This window comes from Ceratina calcarata, unplaced genomic scaffold, assembly GCF_001652005.2.
Source record: "Ceratina calcarata isolate Rehan_Ccalc_2016 unplaced genomic scaffold, ASM165200v1 scaffold78.2, whole genome shotgun sequence".
NCBI lineage: Eukaryota > Metazoa > Arthropoda > Insecta > Hymenoptera > Apidae > Ceratina > Ceratina calcarata.
The window spans coordinates 1,858,095-1,866,582 of NW_017179105.1; the positions used below are offsets into that span (position 1 = coordinate 1,858,095).

Here is an 8,488-nt window from a genome sequence, read left to right on the forward strand (position 1 = left end):
AGTTGTTCCGAGTAGAGTCAAAGGGTCTTTTTCGAGGAAACGCGCGGTGGAACTGGGAGCTTTTCCAGGGTTATCCGGTTTTCTTAGTTTTACCCCGAAGGAGACCGAGATACTTGTTGCTCCGGATCGATCTCTCGCGGCGCGTGAAAACCGATTCGGTGAAACGTAACCAGCCGCGCTTTCGAGGCTGCCGCCGCCGCCGCCGCCGCCGCCGGCTGGTGGATGCGCTCGGTCCCAACGACAACGAGCGGCGTCAAGGCCAAGGCTGACCCTCTCGATGAACGAACCGCAATTTTTGCCCGTTCTCCCCTCGCCCGAATCGCAGCGAGCGCACGCGCTACCAGCTGTGTACGCGAACGCGATAAACTTTCCCGTTTTGCAATTGCGAGAAGGGTGCGCGACGCAACGAACTTTCCTCGCGTGACAACGTCCGCAACGTGGGCTATCGACTGTCATTATGCATTTTCGTTACAGCGTTCGATCGTTAATCAGAAATTCTGTGTAATAATGTCCGCAGGTCGGCATAAAACGAAGAGCGAGAATCTTGCAGGAAAAATTTGAAAGTAACGCGCGTCTGGACGTTGGCAACGGGCGTATATAGAACGGGGCGAGGAAAGAGGAGAAAAGAGCGGTGGGAAAGATCGACGATGAGGTAAGCGCGTGAAAGTTTAAAAGGAAGACGGGAGCATCGAAAATCCGGAACAGTTTATACGAAATCGCGTCACCGTCGCGTCGCGGTCGTAGAAATGGAAACGCGAGCCCCCGTAGCCTTTTAAAGAAAAAGGATGGAAGAGGTGCGTCGCTCGAATCCGATACGGAGCACGAAGCGAAAACTTTTCGACGAGTGCCGCCGAGCGCGCGGACGTACACGCGTGTGCGTGCGCGTACGTATCGCGTGCACGCACACGCGCCTATACGTACGAGGCGTGCTGAATTATGCAGCCTGCATATTTTCCGGTCTGTTTGGTGGGTCTCAAAGCCTAGCCGGTAATCCAGCCAGTCTGCGCGCACACCACCGGGTGACTCGTCTGCAGGAGGCCCGCAAAACGCGCGAAAATTTTTCAATTTCACAGCAGGCTGCGCCCGCGAGAGACCTCGCCGAGCGACGGAAAGAGAGAACGAGATACCACGGGAAGGGACGATGAGAAAGAGAGAGAGACAGGCAGCTGGAAAACCACCCTCGAGTAAAAGCGACTCCAAACCGGAAATAGAATAACGTCGAGGTTTCTTACGAGACGGATTTCCACGGGCTGCTCTAGAAATCCACGGAGAGGAATAATTCGGTGGTCGAGATTCGCCGCTAACGTCTTTCGAAAACCGACTTACATCGTTCTATAGATTGCACGATGACCCGTGTTTCCTATTTTTATTTCCATTCGCGTCTGTCATCAGATATGTAGTCTACACATGTTTCAATAGTTACTATGTACATAAAGGATAAAAAGAGCTAAAGCTGGCATCTGTAACGAAGAGAAGATTCGACGATGGCTGGAATGAGTCGACTTCCGATCGAGCGATTCGACGAAATTTACGCGATAGAAGGCTAGTAGAAGGTTTTATTTCCGCGATCTCGAACATGGAAGTGGATCCTCTTGCAGCACGGCGCGCAACGGGTAGGTATCAGAAATACCTCGGTCGAGTGTCTCCTCCTCGGCGTTCTACAAACAAGCTCGAAGAGCAAACGGGCAATTTGCGATCGCACGGTCCAGTTCGTTACACGAGCGATTAGAGTCGTCAAAGCTCGGCCCCGAGATACACCGGGCTTTTCGTAGGAGTTGCAGCGAAGCGGCGCGGGGCGCGTCTCCAGCCGGTCGCTGCCAGCAATTAGCTACCCCCCGAGAGCGGTGCAGAGCGAGTCGCCTCTTACCTGTCAGCCGGCGATAATAATTGCTGGGAAGCACTGCAGCACCCCCGGTTTCTCGAGTGACAACCCCGATTTCCAGTTCTACCCCGGCGCGCCGGCCGACCTTCTATCGCGAGGCGTCGACGCTCAAAAGCCGCCTCGATTAGACTTTTCCTTCCCCGCGCCGTTGTTTCTTCCACTGGCCGAGTCTCCGTCGCTCGTGCCGTTTTCAACGTGCGCACTTTGTCCGAGAAAAAACCGGAAGCGCGTGAAATCGCGCAAGGAATACCGTACATGGCCGAGGAAGCAACGTGGATCGCGAAAATTTTGTTCGCGGATCAACGAATCGAGAAACTCTGTTTCCTGCACGATTTTTAACGTTATTTGATGATTTATTAAAAGGATGACTTCAGTTCTGATTGCCAAGTTCTTGTTCGAAAGTCGGTTGTTCGCTTCGTGCACTGATCAATTTTTTCTGAAAACAGAATATGCGCGGCCCCGGTGTTTCTAATCGAGCAACGCGTCCATTAGACACCCATCCCCATTGGCCGACGCGTTTTTCGGAAGCAATCCACGCGACGGAGATCAATCAGCTGATTGCCGGCGGCCTGGGTGGGCCCGAGCCCATCGCGTCAAGATAATAATCAACGAAAGCTACGAACGAACGAACCCTATCGCAGCGAAAAGCTCGGCCAGCCTGATCCATCGATCGCGAGCTTCACGGCCATTCTATCTCAAGGCTCGACGGTTCTTTCCCGGTTTTGACAAACCTCGCGAACCAGATTACATCGATCGAAAGAATTGTGGAAAGAACAATGTTTCCCCATGAATTTTCGAAGAGAAGTTCAGAATCGATTTCGACGCTAAAAATGACCCGGATGAAGAGGGTAAAATTGCAGGTTTCCTTAGCTGGCGATACAAGAGTGGCCCTCGATCGCCGAAGCGTCCCTTCGAAATGACCAGCGGTAATGTCGAAAGAAAGCGAGAATCGAATCGTCTACAGAAATCGATAAACGCATCCATTAGTGATGATCGCGGTTGCGAAGTCTTCGAAAAAGGGGCACGCGAGAGCCGAGCCAGCGGCAGCTAGCCAGCGCGGCCGTTTAAAATTTCAGCTTCGCCCCACCGATTCTCCGACCCCTTTGGCTCGCTGCCTGGCCTGGCCTGGCCTCTTCTCTCTTTTCTTCACCCTACCCGCCGTGCATCGGCATCGATCCGATAATTAGTATACCTGCTCGCAGCAGAGGGATACATCCGACTGTCCTCTATGGAATACTTGTAACCGTTCGCCCGGACTTTTCCTGCCCCTTTTTCCACCCTCGCTGCTTTCCTTAGCGACGACGTTTAATTGCCGACGTTTATTGCCTCTCAAAGCGATCGAGGAACCATCGTCCCATTCCGAATGCTGCTTCACCCCCCCGGCCAATCAGCGTTCGATGCAGCGTGCCGTTTCGCGAAAAGCGACCGGCAATCGGTCGCCGGTGTGCCTTCGCCCTTCCCTCACTGTTCTTCTTTAAACGCGTTAACGGTGCGAACGTCGCGCCCAGGGTCGCTTTGTCTCGGCGAAAACGATCGTCGTCGTCATTCCTCCGCGACGAAAACCTCTCATTTCAAGCGTTCCACGATTTTCTTTGCTCGCTGGCCCGTAGGTATTTCGCCCGTCCTTCCCTACGCGTCGAATCGATAATTTCGTCCACGGACGGGAAACGCTACGGAAGGAATTCCAGGCGACGAAATTTCATTATGGAAATGGAAGCGGATCATAACTGTTGCGGTATCCGATGTCGCGGGCACGTCGACGCGAATCTTTCACCGCGGATACGTGACGGCGACGGAACGTCGCGTCGCGTCGCCTCAGTTTCGTCGCGCCCTTTGGTTATCCAGCGTATACACGCTCCCGTTTATCGTTACACGATACGTTGTAACATTTACGAACGCGGGTGGTACACGAAGCTACCGAGTTTCGACGAGAATCGGAAAGCAAAACGCTGAATCGTTCCCTTATTAACGTTTTACAATTGGCAATGTTCGACGAAGCGACGTTACGCAATCTCATTGTGTCGAACCATGGAACGAATTACGTAACCTGGTTATGAAAACGATTCGCATTCAACATGGCGCGAAATTTCGCGGAAAACCGTCTCCATAGACAACGCGCCCCTGTAAAATCGACGACGAATATCACGCGCCTACCTGAGTTAAAAATAACCACTCCCTAACGACTAGGCACCACCAAAATAGCCCTCGTTGAAAATAATAAATCATCAGGTCTACAACTTCCTAATTTAACCCTTGTCTACGCTACCCTGCATCAGCGTACAAGATGAATGGACAGGTGCAGTCGTACGAAATGATTCTTAATCGTCCTTGATCTACATCGCTGCGGCGCTACCTATTTTGCTGGAAATCGAATCAATTCGTAGAAAATATCGAGCACGCTTGATGAATTGTTAACCCGAGGCAACTTATCGATAGGACGTTAATTAGATTACGCGTCTTTACGCGAGCATCGTCCGAATTTCGATCCTTGCTCGAGGAGACTTTAAAAGTAATAATTTGCGAGGAACCGACCGTGTCCATTCACGTCATCGACTCGCTGTTCGGGTCCTTCATCGTCCGTTAATTACAACGAATTTGAAAACGCGAAATCGTTCCAAAATTGACGATGACATTCCCTGTCCGCGTCTAAGCCGTTTCTCTCCGTCCTTCTTTCAGCGTCGGTGGGGTGCGCAACTTTCGAGTAGTTTCTAATTAATGACTGATTGGCAGCTCAGCGTTCTTCTACCCCTGACTACGGCTCCTTTTCACCCCCTTTGTTCCTCAAATCCGTCTGCCCCTTCCGCGTCCTACACCCTTTCGACTCTCCGTCCCGCTTCCTCCACCTTCTTACCGTTCCACTGTCTCTCTCTCTTCCGAACACCCATCTCTTTTGCGTTCAGCCCTCAGACCGACGGACCATCCCGTTCCATTTCGACATCGATTAATTCGTCCCGTTTCCAAGCAAGCGCATCCTGCCCCGATATATCCTCTACTTCTTCTCGCGATCACATCTTGCATCCCGAAACTCGGTCCAAGACTCGAGCGTCTTTTGAACGAAACTCCTCGTTCCTGTATGAAATTTGGAACTTGGTCTTTGCGAGTGAAGAATAGATCTCCCGTTACGAATCGACCGATCGAGCATGGCAAAGCAAGTCCCGTTAGTTTACGGCAATTCGGAAGAGTAGCGGACAGTTTAAAAGGAAGTAATTAACTGATCGCGAAGAGCAGCAGTCCGTAAAACCTTGTCCGATCATGGTAATACAGTTTGTATAATAGAATTTTTTCACGGTGAACGAACAAAGCCGGTCGGCTGTTCATCTCGCGACCATGGCTGTTCGAAAAATCGGATTCGATCCGTAAATACGATCGACGGGGAAGAAGAAGCAACGACGCGACGCGTCTCGTCGGCCCGAACGAATCGCCCCTCGATGAGATCTCGAACCCTTCGGCTCGACTCGTGCAGTGCGCGCGCAAAAAAAGAAAAAAATAAAACCAGTCGCTTTATCCAGTGGGTGAACAAAGACGGATAATCGCGATTCCCGTTTGAATTTATTTACCCTACAAACGCTACCTCTCCGAGGAGAAAGACGCGTGCTCCTCGCGAGGAACGACGGGAAAAGGGGCCGGCCGCGCTCGCTGCCGTACTTCAAAGACGCGAGTCGACCGCTCGGTGATAAAACCGAATTTGAAATTTTCCGATGAATTATGCCAGTCTTTTTCCCGGGGCGCGCGGCGGCCGACGTGAAAGCGCTCCCTCCTGGCCAGGGGTTTATTCAGAGGATCATAGAGGTACGGAACCAATGCGTGCACGCACGCAGCGGCAACCCACGCAGCCACGCGCGTACTTTTTTCTCTTTCTCTCCACCTCGCCCTCGGTCGCTGGTTCTTTCCCCGTTTCTTTCTCTCGATAAACATCTCCCTTCATCCGCGATCACGATCTCCGTCGCACTCCTCTCCCGTGCCGATCGTCGTTCTCTGTCCGCGCGCGGCAGAGAGGCCGGCGGAGAACGTAGCGAGCGATCAAATAAAAGCCCGTGTTTTCCCCGATATTGAACCCTAAGCTAAGCCTAACCTGCCCCAACCTTCGCCTACCGCAACGTGGCCTGGCGTACAGCGCGTAGGGGAGAACGTGGAGGCAAGGAGGAAGAGGGAGGCCGCGCCAGAGGAAGAGGAACAGTAGTGTCGAGGGAGGCGGGAGGTGTAGGTGTAGGTGTACGGGATGGCAGGTAGGGGGAAGCCACCCCAACTGCGGTCGTTGACCCCACGCACACCCCCAGTCCAGCCCGAACCCACCCCTCAGGGCCGACGACACTGGTGCCGTCTCACGGAAAAGTATTGCACTCGCATCGCAACCCCCTTTCAGAACCGTCGTCCCTCCGCCGTTCGCCCTTCTCCCTTTCTTCTCCTTTCCGTCTCTTCCTCTTTCTTGACTCCTCCCTTTTCTTTCCGTCCACCGTCACCCCGCCAGGACCTTCTCTTCCGCCGTTTTTTTTCACCGACCCACCCCGAATCTTGGCCTACGCTTCTCGGACAGAGGGTGATCCACCGTCCTCTTTGCTCGCTTTAGTCCCGGAAATGAGCCTCGTCGATTCTTCGATCCCTCGCGCGGCGGACTCGACTCGATCTCCGAGTCTGGTCAGATTTCATTTCACGCGCAACTAGTTTTCATACAAAATGCATGCACGTAAAGTGCGTAAGGAAGGGTTAAGTAACCGAAGGGGGAAGTTAAGGAATCCGCAAACTCGTACGGACGTTCCCCTCGACGAGTAGCGAAGAGAAATCTTTGTTCGATCTCGAACGTGCGCGGGGCTATTTATCGCGGGGGCAGAAACGCTCGCTGTGGGGTTGTCGCGGAGCCTGCTAGTCTCCATTAACGCAACAGTTTATGTCAGCGGCTACAAACGCCGCAGCACCCGGGATTTTTTATGGGGAGATCGGGAAAAGTTGAATGAACGATATCAAAGGGTGCCGTTACGAAAATTCACGAGCGAAGCGCCGCAATAGGGAGAGGGAAAAAAAAAAAATGTTGCTCGTCGATGCGCGCACATTTGCGTCGCGTAATAAAGTGAAACGCAACGATTGAATGACCATGGGGGCCCGCGTATTGAAAAAAAGACGATACCTGCTATTTGAAAACTTAAAAAATGAAAGTTCGCATCGCCAGTAAAAAGTACCTGCTCGTTACCGTTTCCCCGTTTAACTCCTAGTTAAACATCGGCGAAATCGAGAAAAATACGTATTCACAGCGGACGTCCGCTCTTCACGTGTCGTAACGTTCTATTCACTTTTAACCGATGACCGAAAATTTCGCATCGCGTTACTTGACAAATGGTTTATTCCGCCCGTTCGCATTCGTGACGTTCCCTTTGCCTTCCTTCCTTCCTATCGTTGTTCGTCTAAACTTTTCGACGACATTCAGATCGGTCATTGTTGTTCGTGAAATTTTTGTCTCAAGACTCGGAACAGGAAAAATCGTTTAGACTCGTTCGAAACGCCGTGCGCGTTTCTCGGTTTTGAAAGACGCTGCCGAACGAGCCAGAGAAATTCACGCGACTCACGGAGGGACGACCCACCCTAAATTTGCGTGTCTAGAGCGGCGTGGGTCGCCTCCTTCTCCCTTGAAACTTTCAACCCTCCGAGGATAACCCGCACTGACCTACCCCTACTACGTGATTTATGTACGAGCAGCGTACGTACGTAGACGCAGGGGCGTCGAGACCCCTCTTTCCTTCTTAGCCCTTTCGAGAACCACTTGTCCCGCCGGAGAGAGGGTTGAAAAATTTCTCCCCCCACGATTATACGCCAGCGACGACACACATTTTTCGGCGACAAAACATCCATGAATTTCACCCTTTCCCAGACTGGTCTTTTTCCATTTAATATTTAATACCCACCCGAATTATAAGAAGTCCCAACTCGGTGTTTCACCAAATCGATAACACCGAAACACCTGCTGGACAAGGTTTCGTCGGAGACGTTTTAAGAACGTGAGGGTCATCACGAAACGGCTGACTACCTTTGAATAACTAAATAAGATAATCGAGCGGTAAAATTTCTATTAATTTCATTTTCCAAGCGCGACGCTCGGCCTGCACGTCCCTCTCTCCTCGAGAGTTTCGGTATAATTACCGACACTGTCGAGCAATCCCAGGTGATCTAAAATATCCTTCTCTTAACTTGCCCGCTAGGTCCACTTAATTCCGTGGAAGTTAATTAAGAACGCGGGTTTCCGCTTTAAAGTAGCCAATTTAAATTACTTTTACGAGTCCTTGGGCGCCGCGTCGCGGCGTTCGCCCCGAAATCTATCGAGCTGCCCCGGACCCCTCGAGACGGAAAGAGAGCATCTTGTACTCACCGGTAGACTTCAGCCAGGTAGGTTGCCGCCGAGAGAAGGACTCGCCGTACCTCTTCCTCCTTCCCCGTGACGATCGATCTACTCGAAATTTCAACTTGCAGCGCACGCGATACCCTGCCGTACAATTGTCCCAGGTAATCAATTCCCCCGGCGTGCACTCTCCTCAACGTCAACTAAATCGAATCCCCCTTCGGGTTCGTGCGCAACCCCTCTCCGAGGCAGACGTTCGCCCGGCTGCGAAACTGGAAAAA

At 52.1% G+C, this 8,488-nt stretch overlaps 1 long non-coding RNA gene across 1 annotated transcript in view; it reads right to left on the reverse strand.

Annotated features, from left to right (window-relative positions):
• Positions 1 to 8,488, reverse strand: part of LOC113465013 (uncharacterized) — a 68,118-nt gene extending 59,630 nt beyond the window's left edge. The window contains exon 1 of the long non-coding RNA XR_003389847.1: positions 8,238 to 8,488. This is a non-coding gene — a long non-coding RNA (uncharacterized LOC113465013). The remainder of the gene's footprint in view (positions 1 to 8,237) is intronic.